Genomic DNA, 20,960 nt, shown 5'->3' with positions numbered 1-20,960 from the left:
TTTTTTCTTTTTTTTTTTTTGGTGTCAATGAGGGACGGTTCGTTGGCTGAAATCTGACGAGGGTAATTGAATCGAGCGACGGTTGTTACCTTTTGAACTCGGCGCTTCCTCTTAACGATTCAGTTGCGAGTTGTATCTGCTGCATTTAAACTCCTTTGTAGGTTCAGAAAGAATAGGGTTTCATTTACGATTTTGTAAAAGTCGAGACTTTAATGATAACATGGAATTCAGTAACACGGTGTACGATCTTTAATACCAACGCAGTGCACGTTGCTTCGAATACGTTCATTTCTCAGCTATTTTAAGTCTGAACTTCTTACAGGCGAATCTGAATATCTCAAACATGTTCGATTCAAGGATTTTAAAGGACATTACAAGTTTCAACTTAGACTTTTCTAACGTGCAATTACTTCTCCCAATGACGCAATTAGAAATCAATATTTTAGCGAGTTTGACAGAATACAAGAGCTCTGCGAATACAGAATCTTGCTCTGAATATTTGGAAGGTATCCTGAAACATTTATAGAATGTTCAGACACCTTGAAGACGCCCGCAAAACGTTCTTATCCTTATTTATGAAGAACAAAAGTCCTGGAATAGTTGTAAAAATGAATTTACTCAGAGACTATGGGGAGAGAGAGGAGCTATGGAGCGAGAATGTTTTTAGAAAGTACCACGGTACGATTATAAGTATTTGAGACGAAGTATGCTTGTTCTTCGAGACAGAAATCAGCGAAGAAACGTTTACTAAGTGCAGGACCATGTCAGGGGATACGCCTAACCGGCATGCACACCCGATACTGGTTGCTTGTTACGCGCACGTCGCCACACTCTCAGGCAGAATACGCGCAGTTTCCCACGGAAATTTCCGGCAATTTGCGAAACGTTCCGACGCGCGTCTCCGCGCCGTGCCAAGGTCGCGCCGCACAGCGCGCCGTAACACTTTCTCGAAACGCGCCGCTTCTCTCAAAGTTCCTTCTAACAAGCCATCAAAGTGTCTGCACGAACTGCCTACAAAGTTTAAAGGAATGGAAAGAAGTGGAAATATTTTTATATCCAGAATATCTTACAACGAGGAAATTTACGTAAAAGTGGAGACTGATTTACGTAGACGAAGTCTCAGATTGATTTTTTTATTGCAGTCAGGGTAAAATGATTTCATTCGATGAAACACGTAAGAAACTTTATTATATTATATACGTAACTAGAGAGATTAGATGAAATGTTTGTATCCACTGAACAAGGTAAAGTTAGAAAAGTACAAATAACAAAGGACTACCATATCCTAAAGATCGTTAAAACAACCATCGAAAAATGTAATATCTATTATGGTATCTTATCTTAATCTCCAAACGTTCAACAGAAAGTTCAATTGTGGAATTTACATAACTTTTGAGACCACAAATATTCACATACACCACTAAGGGAGAAAAAGATTTGAAATATAAATAGCGAGAATGTAGAGAGTCAGAGTTGGAACAGTCGGATTCTCGGTGACTTGAACGCGTGGACAGGAGACTAACGTGTTCATTATCGGGCGGCGCGGCGCGCGATTCGAACGGCGTATTCGCGCAATAGGAAGTCGATTCTGTCTCGCGCAGCGTGATTGACACGCTTTTATGATCTCTAATGGATCGACGGGTCGACGCCGGTGCAACGACATGGCGCGCAACGAAGGAGACCGCGCTATCTCGTTGCTGTAAACAGTTTTAGATCGAAACATCGGGAATATATCACGTTTGACACGTGCGCATTCTACGCCGCACCGCGTGAAGCATCGCATGCCGCGGTCGGCTTTTTAAAACAGGACATTAATTAAAATCGACCGCACTGGAATTAACGCGATTTTCGTGTCTCGTGCGCGCACGACAGATATTTCTGACACGCTTCATCGGATTTCAAAGGAAATTTTAATGTGCTTGTTGGACGTTTGATATATATGATACGATCGTCAAGATTGCAAAGTTAAAGTAAATCGAAGACAAATTGTGATACATATTTATTTTAAAAAGTGTTAAAAAGTAAAGTAGTTTTAGAAATGTGAGATTGCTTAGAAATTATATTTGCAATGAAAATTGGACAGATTCGGAAAATTTTACATTGATTATCAACGAGTAACTTCAAAGAGTACAGGTTCTAGATTCAACAATTTTCTACGCAAATGAACCGAAGTTGTTTTTAATTTAGTGGGCAAAAGAAACATTGAATATAACACAAAGAATGTTAGAAGGAACAATTTTACAAACGGATTCATATTCGACGAGAGCAATGAACAGATGTAATAAATATTCCAGAACAAATAATTATTACCAAGATCGTAAAAATTTATATCGCAAATGTTATTATACAATACTCGTATGTTACACATGCGAGTATCGATGTTAAACTTCCTTTTCTTCGCTGTATGTCTAATATAAATGAAAATATTATGTTTAAAAAATATTCAACTCTATCTACAAAATCTATTCAGAACGCAATTGCACATTCTACATTCACAATTTTATACTATAAAATATTCGATCTCCTGTTGCAAGCAGAATTTCTTCAAAATTATTGCTCATTACAATCCAAAAAGATATTCAGAATAATCTTCAACAACTACATCCGAGATCATCAAACGGCGATTCCTCTTCCCAAAAGCGTGCACAAAGAGGCACACCATGGGAGCTGCTTAGCGGCACGAGAACACGTCTCTCGCCTCTCATTACCGTAACAGCGCATTAAGTCATCCTCGCTTTCATAACGTCTGCCCGAGTGATTTACGAGATTCAATTGGCCGTGGTACTCGCTTAGCGGCCGCGTGAGCGCGCAAATAAAATCGACGTCTAAAAGCGAATATTTACGCTCGTCTCATACAGTGGCAGCACTGACTTCGCGCAGTGCTTCCATTTAATTTCGCAAATACGTGCACTTAAAACTTGCAATCGCGAAACCAACGACCAGAATTTTCCCGCTAATTTTTCGTTATAATTTCCTGGTGAGAGGACAGATTAAATGATTTTGAAATGTCAGGAAAACACACGTCGATTGCTCGTTCGTAGATCTATTACAGATATACCTATATGGATAACCAGAACCCCCTTCTTGTTACCACTCAATGAGCCGTGTCTAATTAAATCCGCAAGAAATTGGTGGCAGATTTACAATCGTCGTTTCGTTCTACCGATCTATGGTCTCGTTGATCGTTGCGTGATATCGGCGTACCGTGATTACTAGTAATTTTATTACTCAATTACTAGCGTTAGATTCGACGATACAATCGTTGACATAAAGACGATCTAACGATTGTCGGATGAAGACGTATTATTTTTGCTACAGCGAAAAAGCCTCGTTTTTCACAGTTAACGCAGAGAAAAGAGTGGCGGATTAATAGTTGAGTAGGATAATAACTGTATAAGAAGAGTAAACATTCAAGGGCAACCAGTGGATCTTTGCAAGAGACCGAGAATCAAAAACCGAAGAACAATATTAATTCCAACAGACTTTCTTCTGACTACCAAAAATCATCCTGGCATCTATTAACCTGGATCTCTCAACTAGAGTCACTCGGTCGTAACTAACACTATCAATTCGAGTTAGATTCAACTTACCTGTATTTCCCAAAATTTTATATTCATTCGTTGCTCATGCTTCGACATGCATGCGATATGCTTCGACTCTCCGTCGCTACCATTCGAACGAACTAACGTCACCGATGTGAATAACATGTAACCGAGATTAGAAGCACGAAGAATAAAGTGCTGCATCCGAACGAAGTACCTCTACTATATTTAACTGAGATTAAAAACCGAAAGAATAAAGCGTTGTACCCCAACCAAGAACACCAAGAACCTGTACATAAACCTGAGTCTGCAACGGGGCGAATCGTCGCCTCGTTTCCCGAGTTTATTTATTGCCCGGCCACTTTTTCCCTCGCGAAGGAATTACGAGCGCCATCCTGCAAAGAAATCGGGGGTATCGACGTCGTGGTGGAGGCGCGGCTTATTTACGAAGCGAATCGCGGACCCGCGCTCGTGGCTAATAATTCAATAACGCGACGCCGGGCAATAATTATTCCACTTGTCCGATGCAATCGAGCCTGATTGGAGTTAACTGCGCGCGGTGTGCGTGCCCGTGGAACACGCGGCGCAAGAAAGTGTATAGCGGCTTGGTACCGGCTCCCTGATTGATACAGATGACTACATCCGACTGATGTGTGGGCCCCGCGGAAGGAGGCACCCGAGAACAGGTTCGCGCATCCCCGTGGATGCCTGTTGAACACCGCGGAAAAACGGCTCCTCCGCGCCATTAATGCTACTCATACGGCTGTCACGGGGCCTCGAACGTTTCCACGTTCTCCTAACCGTCGCAAAACGCACCTCCGTTTCGTGTATGGCAGTGTCGTGATACCGTGAAACGCGATAGCGTCGACAGAGACCCTACGTTGAATTGATTTTCTATGGGAATTATATGTATAGGGGAGGATGAATGTGGTTTATGAAGTAGCCTGACAGTGAGTCGAAGAGTTAATTTTGTAGGGAACAGGTCGATCAATGTGATGTTAATAGGGATCGTGAAGCGTTGTAATGGTGTATTCTGACAATTTCCTCGTTCTTCGCGTTCCTCGGATTCCGCTTGTGTTTGGGGGTGATGGATGAGTACCGTCGTCGTGCAAAGCTGAAGAGATTGGAGCTTTGTATAATGCGTGTGTTATTAGAATATTCAGTGGACGAAGAAAATTGCACGAACAGGTCGAAGATAATTTTGTCTTGTTGTACGAAGACAATTCTTTCGTGTTGTATGATTCTATTGTACGTAAACGTCGTATTAAAAGAATTTTTAATGAATTCTCGGAAAGCTCTTTAATTTCAAAAGCTACAACTGCGTCCGTCAAACTTACGACGTTAAACCTTCGTAATACTTGGTAATAGCTTCCAAGCAGCAACTGATAAATCGTAATTACTCAGAAATTACTTGGTGTGCAGGGTTTATCGGTTCATCGGCTTTAACAGATGAGTATCATTGGCTTTAACAGATTAGTATCATCGACAAAGGTAACGACTGTTTATCAGCTTTCGCGATATATCGCTTCTGAAAACCATTTCTATCGTAGTGGAGGTGGAGAGGGCGACAGGTGGCTTTTAAACAGATCGAATTTTTTAACTCGACGCTTTTCGTTGCGCAGGCTAATATCACGACATTATAGATCATGAATCTTTATTGCACCGGTTTCGAGTGCCGGCCGAGAAGCCGCCTTTTTCCGCGACGGAACTCGTTTTACCCTGAAAACAGTGACTGGTCTGGTTGCAAGCGGCCACCTGCGCAGTATGTAAATGCACGACAGCTAATTTCTAATTCGCGACCGAATGGTTTGCGAGTATACCGTCGTTCCGACTCTCTCGCCCCTCCTGCCTTACTCTTCTACGATAAAACTGTCTCTGAAGTATCCGTATGCTACGACTTTCCGCGTTTTCTTACATTGTTGCGACTCTTTACTATTACAATTGTATTTCACGTATTACGTTGCTCGTATCATCAATCGTTTTAACTTTGCGGATTTTGAATCGAAGCCCAAGTAGAATTAAAAGTAGATAATCCTTGGATCTAAATTGATAGAACATCGGTATGTGTTATATTGGTATTTAGTATATTCAACTACATTCTATGTAGCAAGAAAATTGGAAGTTTCAGTGAAGTCGTAAAGTATATCGGCATATAGAAACTATTTAATTTATTTATGAAGTTAATTTGGTAGAAAATTGACATCTGTGAATTAGCACGCTCGTGATACATAACGTAAATTGAAAATTTCGTTAGAACTGAGGAAAAATATCGGTAAACTACGATCGATAATACTGCACTCGCGCAACTTTCGTCCGTTATTTCACTGCTCGGTCATCAATGGACTACAAAAATATCTCTGCACGACATCCATCAAGCGAAACCACTCGACCACATTTTCTGGCAAGAAGAAGAATCTTCGCTTTTCTGAATGAACAGGTCGCCGTGCATCAAATCGTTTCCCGCGGTGCTAGGACGAAACAAGAGCGATCACTCAAAGGGACGATAGCCACCGGTTCGAAAGCCATCGGAACACGTCTGTTTTACAGAGAGATGAAGTCTTAGAAACGGCGGCGGGCCCGGCCAGTCGGAGGCGAGAGCAATAACCACGCGGTGATCCGAATGACCGGCGGGGCGCCATTAAAACCTCATGATTCGTCCATCAAGCGGCATTTATCTCGCTCTTGGAACGGTAAGAACAGTAATTCCGCTGAAAACGCGTGTTCCCTGCCAGAAAAAGCCGTCTGGGCAAACAGCTAGAGCTAGAGGAATGCATAAGAAACGCGAGTCGGCCGAACGTCTAATTAGACGCGAGCAAAACGACCGGAACGCCCGGTAAGAAGCCGTCTTTCGGTTTGAAACGATCGAAGCGAAAACAAGACCGAATCGCAAGTTTTGGGACGGAAAGTATATAAATTGGGAATTTCGTGAAAGAAAGTGCAGATACGGAAAGAATCTTATTGGTCGCAGTGTATTCAGTAACGTGTCTTGGTTAGATTTCAGACACTCGTAGATCGTAGAACTAAAAACATTTGTTAGGAATGTCTCCAGTCTACGTTAGAATATAAACAAATAAAAGATCAACCCATAGCAATCGCTATAGCAACGAATAACGATAAAGCAATGGATAAAAACATTAAGTAATCAGTGAAATAAATAAGAAGGAAAAATAAAGTTTAAATATCACTTGGAACTTCAACTACCAGGCTAACGTTGACGGGGTATTAAAAATACATTGAGGCGAACGAAAAGAGTAAAAACGTTGTGAATCTTTCTGGACGCGATAACGTTACTGTTACTATTGATTATAGTACATAGCAAAGACTATATATGTATAAGAATATACAAGACTGCATCAAAATGAACAAATATAATATTTCCAGTTATATGTGATGTTCGTCCCTAGTTGCACGTGATATTAATTTCTGCACACGTACACGTGGACATATTGCAAAAAACATACCAATGTCCGCCAGTTTAAGATACCATTTTCAGATATCATTGAACTGTCGCTGACAAGTAGAGGTTAACGAGAGGAGGGAGTAATTTAAAGGTATCCCGCGTCATGGAGCAACAGTAAAACCGATTGTAGCCCGTAGTAAATCCATCTGGCGAGTCTAGCCGCGTCTTAGATACCGCGAGTAGCTGGCGAGTACGCGGTCAGATATACTAGCCAGCAGCAGGCCGGCCGAACGAGCGCATAGTTGAGGAGGTTTGCAAGTGGAATAGATATATAGGTGGGACGCAATCGGGGCCAGGTGTGGCTCGGCCTGATGCTGGAAGCTGGAGAGCCAAGATAAAGCGGAGCGTTTGTTGGTTCTGTTCGATCGGAAGGTATTTACTTTCTTCTTGCAGGATTTTTGCAGCAGCCGGCGCTCATGTAGCGGAAGATGAGATTAGGGCTAGCTATATTGATGTACGAAGCTTGGAATTTTCGTTGTACTTACGTTCTGTAGCTAGTTAGAATTCTTAACAGACGAAGGTGATTTTGCATAGCACGCTGTTTCCATAAATAAAGTAGATACTCGTGATATCCAGCCTGAGTATTATGTATCATAAGTATGTTTATCGATATATTTCAGCGTAGCATTTACATTTTCATGTGTGACTGTAATGGAACATTTACACCTTCCAATTAGAAAATGAAGTAGGTGTTACAAGTTAAACACCTACCAGCGATAACATGCTGGTAGCAAATCTACCATTTCCATGAACAAAATGATTGCCGATTATATCTACTGCTTCTATCATAAAATCGATATGAATCGCAAATATGTTTGCCAGAATACAATGATACAGAAACTACAGCGATGACAAAGTCGATTCTAAATAATAATATTCTTTTTGGATTCTGACCATCGCCAAATAAAAACTATCAACTCTCTTAACTACCCCATCTCAACAGAATCAGCCGCAAACCTTCGTTTAAAATCGATTTTAAATAACGAAATTCTCCGACCACGTGTGTCGTCAACGCAAATAAACACCATCAACCCCCTAATCAATTCTGTGTAAAACTATCATTTAAAAATTACGATCTCACGTTCTCCGTGACAAAACTACTGTAAAATATTCCATGAAACGAACAAGAGGGCCCATAAAAGGATCCCTTAAAAATAAACGAACAACTAAAATTCCAAAAATCGCAAAAATCTGCAAACGGTTAAGATTGAAAACGGCAAGATCGACGAGCGTGTATGTACCAGCGGCGACTATAAATAGCCTCGAGCTACCTGTGGACGCTCTCGGCCCGGTAGAGTCGCGGGCAGGGCGACGATGTAGCGTGCCACATGCGGCGAGCACACGCGGTTAACTGTATAACCGCACGACGCCGCGCGAGCCGCCGCAATTAACCAGCGGACAACTGGCCGGTCGAGCGGCTAATAAACGAAATAAGAGAAGCACGAGCGAAGAAGCACCCGCGCCGTATCCTTGACATGGCCGCGATCGAATCAGCCACCACCTAGACCGCATTCCTGCTCCACGGTGACAACCGATGAACACTCTCCGACGGTTTGCGATTTGACGCTTCTCTGCTGCCGATTTCGTTATTGCGAGGGAATGATTTTAGGATGGAATGGAGCGACTTTGAAAGCGTTTGGGAACGTTTAAGGACATTGGGCGAGGTTTAAAGAACTTTTTCTTGTAGGGTTGCTTTAAGTTCGAGTGGGTTGAATTGGATGGGATTTTGGTAGAAATTTAGAAATATTTAAGAGAATTGGAACGTACTTCGGAGGGTCTTTGTCTGAGAATTGAGAAAAAGTTTAAGTGAGATGTTGAGACAAGTTGATGTCGGTTTGCACGAAGTAAGGAACAACTATAGCGAAAGAGTTATGGAATGTTTCTACCAGTTTTTCATTGGGATTTTTATTGTTGGCTAATTATAATTTAATATATGTTAGGATAACGTTTAGATAAGAGTTAGATTATCTACCAGAGAAATAATGCTAATTACGAGAATAACCGCTGTCATTAAATCTACAATCGGACAAAAAATATGGAAAAAAACAAGTTTGTAATTTTAAATCGGTATGCATATTTAAGATTGATCAAGATTAATGTCTCATAAGCAAAGATTAAAGAAACAATATAAAGGGAGCGTAATATCTCAAGTATCTACTACTATCGTCTCGTTCGACCCTACTATCGTATCATCGCGAAGATTAGAAATACTTACGTCTCTATAAACCAAACAAGATAAACTAAAGCACTTTCAAATTATCTACAAATTCGATAGCTAGTGAGAAAAAATCACCGATATCTGCCGAGTATCCATAAACTTAAAGAGCAACTTCATCACCTTGAACCCTATTAAAACAGCAATCTTAGTGATCCTAGCTGAATGCTCGGATGATCGCGTTTTAGTCTCACCGATATCAGAAAGATGGCAAAATCTCGAGAAATGGCGGTCGTTGTTCGACGTGATCGCTTCCTTAGACGCATACCAGGAATACCGCTAATATCACTTTGTAGCCGATGAATGAGTCTATGGAACGGTCTGATGGACGTCAGATTAGATCAGTCGAAGTTTTCGAGACGGTTTTACCGGCGGGACCGCATTCCGGTTCCCGTGCATGACACGTAATAGGTGCGTAATACCACGGTTCGCCATCCCGTGTAATTTCTCGTGCGGCGAGAGAGGATTTTCAGGAAGAAGGCCTCGCATGAAGCCGAGCTCGACGCGCTAGAATCGTTAAGCCGCTAGACGCACGTAAATTTTCCAATAACGATCGCGTCGCTCGAGAAAACGACGCATTAAAGTTGCATGGGCCTTCGCTATCGGCAGCGTCTATCGAAAAATCGCACGATTAGCCTCGACTATTGATTATCCGTACTGATCGGGCCACGTTACGCCATCGTTCTAACCTTTCAAACAATTTTTCACGATATTCTTTCTTGGGAAAATTTGCGTAGATACGCGAAGCGGAACAAAATATTATAATATCATTCTCAAATGTTATTAAATGAGAGGCAGGAAGATTTAGAGAATAGCGAAACACGGGTTTTGCTGAACAGTTAAGCGAGGATGGTATTCCATTAGAAAGAAAAGTCCAAGTGGGAAGAAACTCGTCCACACAACCTATACCTGTCATTAATAACCGAGCAGTTTTTTAAAGAATTTGCAATGTTCTTATCGGTCAGCCGTGTATTTAAAATTAATAGATAGAAAGTTAGGAACTGCGCGTATTTTGTATCTTTTCTTAAGTGGAATCTCTGGAATCTATCATGGTTGTGGCTTAATCTTTCTTACGTTAGGTGTAAATGTATGCGTGTACATGTAACGTGTGTAAGCACAGCGATAGATTGGTAATGGATAGAGAAGCACACGGGAATAAAAATCATTGTGAAATCTAATTACACGATCGGGTCGCGGGAAGATAAACAGGTGCGACCCTCGATCGATCGATTACGAGCAGGTTTGACGGATTGCACGGTGTCGCGGACTCGCAACGAGAGGAATTGTATAGTTCGATGCGAAATGACAGTACAGAATTACTCGGATGTCCAGCTGAGATAATGGTCTTCAAGTCAGGCGAACGTTTGCCGTGTGATTGGTTAAAGTTTCCAGCGACTTGCCGCGCACCACCGTGCTGACGGGCATTATTTATTACGAGCGTTGAACGCTTACGAAGCGAGACAAACGGAATAATCGGTAATCCGAAATTCCACGACTTCGAGTTTCAATTTTTCATTTACGAGATGAAGAAAATTGCTAAAAACTTGCGCTATCGGTTCATTTTCGTTGGAATTTCTCCGTTTCTTTAGAAAATTTTTCTGATTTATCGGATAATCGATTGTTGGAACTCTATCATCAAGGTTTTTTCTTTCAAAGAGAAAGAAAATCTCTAGGAACCTGCTCTCTTTCTTATACATATCTTGATTTTCATTGAAGTTTCTTTGTTCTTTATCTTCAATTTTATAAAAATCTACTCAAAAGATGAATAAAAGTGACACGATTCTTCGTCTTCTTTTTTCATTTCTGTGGATTTTTATTGAACGATCGATAGTTTGAAATACATTCTGGAAATTAAGAATTTCTTTTAAAACAAAAAGATATAGATAGCTCGAAATTTATATTCCATTTTCTTCGATTTTATTTTGCAATTCTTTGGCTTCTTTGTTCACGTTCCCACATACAAAATACTGCAGTATTGTTTTTCATTACGAAAATACTTATATAGAAGAAGAATATCGTTACGTTGGAGAAAAGTAAAGTTTCGTTGGAGAAAAAGGGAAGAAACGGAAAGTAACGCGGAACGGTGCGTTAGGTAGGCATCGATTGGAAAATCGAGATTATGTGGCGCAGGTTCCGAGGAAAAGATATACGGCAAAATGAATATCGTTGGCGCGTTAAAAAATCCAAACGGTGGAATTGTAAGTATCGTTAAGCGATGTAACGCACGATGACGCTGTACGATCGGTGCAACCTATTAATCCTAAGGTGCAGCAGCGATCGATAAGACCATTAACAGCCCGAAGAGAGAAACTGAATAAGATAGAATTAATAAAAGATCATGAACGATCAGCAAATTCGATTGGATCTTTGTAACCGAACTTTGTATGCAAAACTAAACGTTATCCAGACGTTTCTTGCTCGATATAATGAAAAATTATAACAACGAATGCACATCGAGTCGAATTGAGTAATACGATGAGAAATTGCAATTCGATATTTCAGTTGCATGTTAAGTCATATAACAAAGTTACTCGTAAAGAATACAATAAAGCAACAAGCCTGCGACGACTAGGAACAAAGTGAAATAACTCAAATGAGTCAACAAAGTGGTTCTTCAATAATGTGGTGAAAAATTGCAGCGACCCTATAATAATCCATCAGGTGCACATAAAGTCAAGCTGAATAATACCGTGAACGATTGCAACGATTCTTTGACAATTCAACATTTTAGTTACGCGTGATATCAAATGGCAAAGTCGCCTTTGAATAATACAGCGAAGAATTGCAGTAACTATGACAACTAATAATAAAATCACTTTTCAGCAATACGATAAAAAATTGTAAGACTCCTCTACACTTGAAAATTTCAGTAACTCATTCGGTTCACGATATATTCTTCTAAAGCGATAGGAATTTTGCAATACCATTGACTAACAAATTATCCATATTATACAATCCTAATACCAATATAACATTATCGTAACATGTATTAGAAGCAACGCATGAAAACCTACAAGAACTCCTACACTCATCTGCAAAATTTAAGAAACAAAATCACTGCATTACTCTTAAATTTTCTAAAATAATTCGAGTTTCGTAATATCAGAAATATAGCAAATGTAGCAAAACGACTTACCGATGCTTGCAACATCTCAACTTTACAAAACCTCCAAATATCCAAATATCCAAGTGTCGTTATAACAGAACATCACGACACAATGTAGTACATCGGTCATCCCCCTCGTAGACTAATCACTTTAATCGCTCGCCCTAATGTCTGTTATCAATTCTAACGGAAGCCAGGGCACCGAAGACTCCGGGAACCCTTGAGAACCCTATCGTCTGTCAACCCTTGTTCCCTTAAACGCGAACAACGTCCGTCTTTAACGACCACCACCTGACGCAACAACTGCCTCACTCGGAGATGGCAGTTGCCTTGGAAAGCCTGGTAAGGGTGGAAAAAGGACAGATGCCCCGGGTGGCTCGCGATTAGAAACGAATTTCTCGAGAATAATGGGAACCGGTTGAAGGAAACCGGCCACCTCACCTCGCGATCGTTATCCGTTTTGTCTGATCGCGTTCGAATTTTCGATGACGCGCCGAGATACAGTCTAGTCGGCGAGGACGCAGGAAGTCGAGGATGTTGCCGGTGAGCATTGGTAAGAGCAGTTTCTTGCGAGTATACGTATCTCGCGCTCGGTTACATGAATATTCATTTGATAAATCGACGATTGGAGAGGATCGTTAGAGGCCAGTGTACACGATATCTATAGATTGAATCCGGTATACTTATCGTCGGAAAAGCTCGCACAACCGATGTGCAGTGCAATTAATTTTGTTTTGTGTAATTTCATCGGCGAATAATTCTGTGGAGGAGAAGGTCGAAAAGTTTAACTATTTCGTGACTATTCGGAGAACGAAGATTAACTTGAAAATCGTGCTAAGATCTTTTAGTTCAATGCGATGATAGAATTTTACTCATTGGTGTGCGTCAATTTCAGGGTAGATGAGGAATAATTTTTGTATCTATTTTATAATTTTCTACTTGGATCATAGATTAATAATAATCGATGATACAAAAATTCAATCTGTGTTTCAGATAGGAGAAAAATGACATTGTTTGAAAAATAAAGAAATCCAAAAATATACGAGTTTTAAAAAAATATCTAAGTGGACATTCGTGGAAAATTCCTTTGCGAAGAAGATTCAACCTGTGTGTTTTCCTCTAGCAATTTCAATAATGGAATCTTAGTTGAGAAATTTCATCTCGAAGGTTTTTCGCCTTAGAAAGATGAAACGCCCAACGCATTCGAATAAAAGCGTACGTTCGTTATTGATCAATTTATTCTCCTCGACAGTCTTAGTAATCGAATCTCAGTAACGGAATTTCATTTTGAAAATGCTCCGTCTCAAAAGTATGAAACGTCCAACAAATTAAAACGGAAGCCATAGACCGTGTGTTTTGCTAATTCAGCAGGTTGTAAAGCCGTTTGAATAGCCTGTGTCTCGCGGGACAGGATCGTTGGGCGTTTATTATAACGCCTGAATCTCGAAGTTTCTGCCGTAATGCGCTCAAAAACGTTGTCAACGAAGCTGTTCTTGATACTTATTACCGCGCTGAATATGCTACTGTCGAGATAAACTAAAACGGGAAGCTCGCACCAAGTGATTCAGTGACGACGCCTGAAAATTTATAGACCCATTTCACATATCCAGATTACGAAAAAAAAGGTCTTAACAAACATGAATTCGCGGACCTCGCGTTTTTGCACTTTATAACAGTTATTGCGTTGGAAATGGCTACTGTTGGTAACTGTACATATATATATAAAGGATATAAAGGAATTCCGCTTCTTATTACGACCCCAAATTTTCTAGTATTCATTTAATATTCAAGCTTCGTGATTCATTTTTGATAATAAAGAAAAATTTCCTCCAAAGAGAGAAAATCATTATACGTATATCTTTCGAGTAACGTTTTCAATAGCGTCGATGAATACTCATCTCAGCATCTGTTTCTCGAAAATCATCCTTACCACTTGTCAAAGCTTGTCAGTCATTAACCGCGTCCATAGATCTATCATTATTACGTAGGCGAGCAGTTGCCTATAATCGGCGAATGTAAACACAGAGTGTGCCAGCCTATGTGTGCCCGTTTATGCGTGTGAATTGCGTGCATGCAACTATCGTTGCTCCATTCAGCGTATTCTTACATATGCAGATATATTGCGTTTCTACGTTTAATATTTTCCGAGATTTTAACGTTAAACTTTAACTTCAAGCATCCCAAATATCATTTAAAATATACGTACATCGTCTTATTCCAACTAATATTTGACTTAAACTTATCAGAAAATTCAGTCAGCTATCGTATCGAGTTGAAGAGCAGAAGAGATGCTTATAGAGAAAATATTATTCGTCGCGTTGAATCGAGTCTCTCTAATTTAATTAACTACTTTAGAACTTGGAAATATCAATAAGGAATTAATAAGGTGTCTGAAATGAGGAATTTGAGCGGGAGAAAATGACAAACTCACCCGAATTCGAACCGCTTCGTCGTCGTGGTCGTGTTCGCCGTCTGCCTGTATCCCTCGGTTACCTTCTGACCGCGCGTCGAAGTCTCTGAATATTCACTGAACACCGCGGCAACACTTCACCGTTCGCGCGGCCCGTCGCACCGTTCACAGTCGTCTGTCATACCCGCACAGATTCTCCTGATCACAAGAACAAAATCTCGCCTTTTTATTTTATCTATTTTTATCTAGCAAGTTCTTCGTTGATCATTCGCATTCAAGTTTCTAACCAGCAGTAGCACCGTTCTTCGCAATTAAACAAATCTAACAAACTCAACTCGATTTCTTTATACCTTATCCACAATGCAAGATGCGATCTTATCCAACTTTGTACAACTGCCCTGTTAATTATGCAGATCCTGGAGTTTTCTTTGGTTCACCAATTATTTTAATCGATGAACCACGGCTTAGTGGATTTCCTCAGGAAAAATTGGACAAATTCCATACATCGCATCCGTCGGTGAACGTCGATGAAGGACGACACCGGTGACGCTTCGTAGACACATCCAAACGAGAGAGATGTTCAATCACCGTGGATCAGATGTTCATTAAGAGTGACCGGCTCGTTGGTCACCGTTGCGCGAAACCTTCCGGATCGCTGGTCCCGGTGATCGCGTGGCTGGACGCGTGTGATGTCAGGGGTGGGGGCGGTGGTGGTTAGAAAGAGGAAGCGTTCAGCGATGATCGCCGTCGGGGATGGCGATAAAATCCACTGACAGGATCGATCACGGTTCTTCGACCAAGAAACGCGCGAACAGCTGACAAGTGTGAGAATTCTATCGCCAAAATTGAACCGTATCGTTCTCCGAACTGATTCGACGAACTCGAACGACCCTTTTTACAACTCGATATCAACGCCGAAACTCGAAACTGGAATTCACAAGAACAGTCCACAGATCAACATAGTCGGAATAATCCCGCGACACCCGAACCAAGTTCACGAAGCATGTTGAGCCACGAAGAAATAATCAACTGCACGAGGTGATAATCGACGTGGACCAGAGAAATCCTGCTCCTTTATCCAGACTTTCCTTATCTAGATTTATTCAATGATTTGTCGAGACTTAATAAGAGTCGACGACACCAAGGATCGAATGGGTGACGACGATCGATGAGGAAGGACCCAGTTGACAAATGATCCCAGAGGATGTCTGTTCGTGGTTATCCTGGCGAAGGGAGACCAGCCAGCGTGGTAGCACAGGATCGGGTCGCCTGGTCCCGCGCTTACGTCCTACGTGTTCGTGTCTACGTTCGCCGTTCTACCTCGTGGAGCGTGCAGCAGGAGGCGTGCTGTCCCGGACTGGACTAGCCTGGGCCCCTGGAGTAGAGAGGGCCGGTCGCGCTTCACCTCCGCTTCACCGGCCTCCCTCCACTTGGACGTGAGCTCTCCTGCCTCTCTTCCTCTCTCTCTCTTGCTCTCTTTCTCCTGGCGACCGGCTGGCTTCGTTCGCGTAAGCCTTCGAACGGAGCACCGAGGCTTACCTGTCTCTCTGTCTCCCCTTCTACCGCGACCTCTCTGCGATATCAGTGGGCCGACAGGGAAAGAGAGCCCGCAACGGGGGAGAGAGCAACAAGGAGAGAGAAAGATAGGATAGTCGAGGGGCAGAGGGAGAAGGTAATGATGAAAACGACCCCTCTCTTGCAACTTTCTTGAAGTCCTTTGGTGGACGCTCGTACCACGACGCCCCCACACGCCGCCGCGCGAGGTGTGGAGAGCTTGGTCTATTCTCGACGCGGTTTGGACACTTTGGAGCTGGTCTGCTGACGCCACAACGAAGTATACGGATAATCGAAGAACGAAACGGAGGATTGTCCCGCTTTTTAATTTTCTGGATGATAGTTGGTAGGTTTCGCTTGCTGCTCTTCTCTCGTCGCGGTTTCCACACTTTGGAACTGGTTTGCTGAATTGGAGTGATCAGTTGTGCAGCTTTGTCTTCAGGATCATTCAATAGCGCTCGTGATAAGAATTGGTTGGAAAATGTTTTTGGAATGTTTGATGCTGTTTAAGATGCTAAACTTCGATATTGAATTGTGACGAGCCTTATTAGTAGGCACATGGTTATTAGGTATTATAGTAGGCAGATAGATATTTCATTGAATTGGAAAAAGTATTAGACATATTTTATTGCAAGGAGTTTGTGATCCGCGAATATGCAGTTAACTGCGTAATAAAATGACTCAGATCCACAGATCGAATCTTATGTTCTTTATCGAGGCACAACATCAAAGGACCAACTGTCGTCGCTCTGTTAAAATATTCATTAAGACTAATCGTAAACTCTGTCGTGTGAAATATCCTTCTGCAACCCCTCGTCATAGAAATGTATTTGTTCAATCTAAAAATCGTAGAAAATATAATTGTTAGACGTAGGAAAGTTACCGAAGATCGAACGAATAAGACTAAAAAAGAGACGTTTGATCGCTCGAAGTTTGCATCAAAGACGTTCGTGTGTCCAAAATTCGACGTCGATCGGGAGGTCCACTCGGAGTTGTTCACACCGTCACCGTTATGGGCGGAACAAAGCGGAACCACGCTCGGTGCACAGTACAAAACTTCCCTCCCTTCACGGTTTAAATTGGACTTTGGCCAAAGTCGCTGCTTCTCGTTTATATTCCTGCGTCGCTGCTTATAAATCAACGCGCTCGTCCATCGAGCCTAACGAAGCGCGTGGGCGTGTGAAACGGATCGAACGGAAGGCCATTGAATTTTTGTATAAATTTCTCCGGCAAACTGTCGAGACGCGCAGGATATGACCGGTGGCAGTTCGATTGCGGAAACGCGATATCCCGACGATATCCTGCCGCCGATCTTTTCTGTTCTCCACTCGTGATGTCCATGGTTTTAATTTAAAAACAGCGTGCAGAATTTATCGCTGAAATTAGGTTCCGATTAATTATTCTGTATGCGTGCATTTTACAAGTACGAACGATAAAGGAGCTGTGAGTAATTGAAAGTTATGTCGCCAATTTTGTGTCATCGAAATTGTTCTTTTATTTAAGTTTGAGGTAAACATGTATTTTTTTCACTCGTTTTATAAACTTTTTAAAATTTCGCAACACAGTATGTAGTCATTTAAACGGTAATTAACTGATTTTTAAAATAACTCCTTGTCAAGTACTATACATATTTCTCAATTTCAAGCTTCAAATTAAGGTATATTACATATACAACCTGTCTTTGTTGAGTAGAAATAATAATTCATATTACAACTAGACTGTGACGCGATATTATAAAGAGATGTTAATTTTCAGAAAGAAAACTCTTCGAACCACATATTTAAATCTATATTCTTCTCTAATAAAATCAAATTAAAGAAAAATTCATTAAAGAAAGAGCACAATGAAATCTTTCAGTTATCTTAAAAGAAGAAAAAGCAAGAGAACGATAATATATGTCTCAAACGTGAAGCAAAAGAAAGCTCTTGATTCATACAATCCTGCGCTCTTAAATCGTTGCAGAAAATATAAAAAAATCTTGCCCAGAATACTTTCCATAGAAAATATTCCATAAATATACGTAGAACTGAAAATATTCCATGAATATTCTTAAATATTCCATAAACGTCCATAATGTGCTACGATCTATAAAGACGAGACTTACTTGGAACATAACATATCCGTAATTAATTCTTAACGTATTCGAGGAAACATTAGCCTCGTTTTGCCCCCGAAACTCGATGGCAGACAGGCCTCGTAGAATATTAAAACGTCTCGGCCGGCTATTTAACGATGTGCGTACCAGATGAAAAGTCGAGCACACGCATCCTGTCCGGCTGGTTCAACGGTCGCCGGTGTAAAAAGGTATATGCTCGCAACACCTCGGATAGTTATGCACCCCTTTTGGTCGAGACGGCCAGCCTGCAACAGTTCTAATAGCGGCCGCCGCGTTCTATCCTCCGCTGTTCGTTGCACTTGCTGAAACAGCTGTGGCACCTGTTCCTCCTGGCTGGTGGCGGCGGTGTAAGGTGCAACGTTCCCTCGTCGCGTTTCCACTCGTTCGACCCTGTAATATCCGGAATAGACGATTGGTCCCGCGTTAATGCTAACCTCTGCTCGTTTCCTTTCCTCCGACTCTAATAGCTTTTTACTAGCTTCAGACGCATTCGTCGAATAGTGTGAAGAAATTGAAGATATTTGGAGAATTCAACTTAGATTCGAACGATCATTGGACTATTTCAGATGAGATGTGGTTAGGCTTGATTGATCGCTGTGTAAGAATTCAGCGATATACATTCGCAGATGTATTTTCGCTTCTTTACTCTCTAGGTTTCTTTGTCGCGAGTTATCAAACGTCATTAGCCGTGGGATTCGAGAATTCCTCGAATATTGCTTTCGTTGTGCCTTCGATAAGAAATAGGTCACGCATCAAAAGATTCTATAGATAATAATCAGTCAGATTTCCTCAGCCTGGATTCATAGAATCGTTCCAATTTAAGGTTTTTGAGCATATTCCACAATATCAGCGCGTTCTTTGACTCCTGAAGAAGCTACCTGTGATATATTAACGAAACATCGGCGATGTAATTCCTATTAGATATAACTCATACTTGGCAGCGATCAATTCTAGCAACATGGCTGCTTTAAGCCAATTTCCCTGCCACGTTAAGAACATTTATCTTTTTCGTCTTCCACGGAATCTTACCCGCTCGAAATGAATAAGACCGGTCAAACCCGTACGTATAAAATATCCATGAAGAACGCTTCCACTACGAAGTTACAAGTATGCCCAACACCGCAGTCTCTTGTAAAACACGAACAACCTAATTTAACTTCTAACCCCTCGCTAATAAACCCTCTGTCCATCGACTTAAAACTATTCATAAAGAAAACAGGAACAAAAAAGGAAGAATCGTCCATTAGAGGCGATCGTAAAGTTTCCGGGGGTGGAAGCGCGGGAAACACATGGTCGAAAGTACCATAGGGAGGAACACGTGGATCAGCTGGTGTTCGCCGTGAACTATCGAGACATGTTCGACCGTTAAACGCCCTTCACCGTTCGCGAAGGTGAGCACATGGCTCGTACGACGACTAAGGGCTCCTTCGAAGACACGCACGTTCCTCCTTCCCCGGTGTGTGCTCTTATTAACGGCATGCGTTATTACGGGGATGGATAGTAACGGCCGCGTCAACGGTCCCGGGCACCTGACGCCTTGTAACGAGTTGGGCCAGGCCAGGGGCGGGGCCCTTTTCGTCCCTTTTCGTCACGATCACGTCGCCGGCTCGTTCCACGCAACACCGGTAGCCACAGCCTTTTCTTGTCCGATGGTTCTTTCCCTTTCTTATCGGATGGTTCTTTCTGTTTCTTGAGTCAGATATGGAGAAGATAAAGGGACAACGACCGTTCGCGAGCGAAAGGACGCCTTTAAGTAGGTCTTTAGGAATACATTTATCTAGATATAATAAATATTTCTGTATAAATGTATCTAAGATCTAAGAAGAAACAATCTAATAGGAAATGGATGGATGGTTTTCGATGAGTGAATAGCGAGAGATATTTGAATAGACTGCGAATAATTGGCGCAAAGTTTGATGCAAAGATGTGTAAGAATACAAATGATATGTGAAAGCATATAAAATGTGAGGAATTAGTTATGATACTTGGAGAGCAGAAGCAATTTTTATTTAAGTACCTCTCTAGTTACGTTGATAAAATTATAAAATTGCATAGATACCCGCAATCTGGTAACGAGTCCTCTGGAATTCGATAGAAATTGCACTTTTTAGGTGCCTGCAATACGTTTAAATGCTCTTGGAAAATGTTTTACCAAATATGTGAATTTTTTATTTGATTTGAGAAGATCGTCAACTGAAGTTCAGGATCAACGATACTATATTTATACGAGCTTCATTTTACCCAATTAGAATAGAAATCATGAATTTGAACACCTTGTCGTCGAGTTTTCTTAGTTAATCCAAAATGTAGTGTAACTACTTTATGAAAAATATTTAATGGAAAAAGAATTCCGTACGTGTGTCATCGCGATTAATCAATACACAAGAATATAGCGCGATATCTTTCCGATCATAGCGTGTTCGATTTCCGACAACCCGTAAATCTTCTCGAACGGTCCGTAATGGATCGAATCCACATCGTCTAGCAAATTAGGCAGTTGGACGCGGCTATTAAGCATCGGAACACGGGGATAATTCGCAGGGAGGAGATAATTCCG

The sequence above is a fragment of the Bombus bifarius genome, unplaced genomic scaffold, assembly GCF_011952205.1.
Source record: "Bombus bifarius isolate JDL3187 unplaced genomic scaffold, Bbif_JDL3187 scf7180000008212, whole genome shotgun sequence".
Taxonomy (NCBI): Eukaryota; Metazoa; Arthropoda; class Insecta; order Hymenoptera; family Apidae; genus Bombus; species Bombus bifarius.
The sequence above is the reverse complement of the archived record's forward strand: the minus strand, read 5'-3'. Positions refer to the sequence as shown.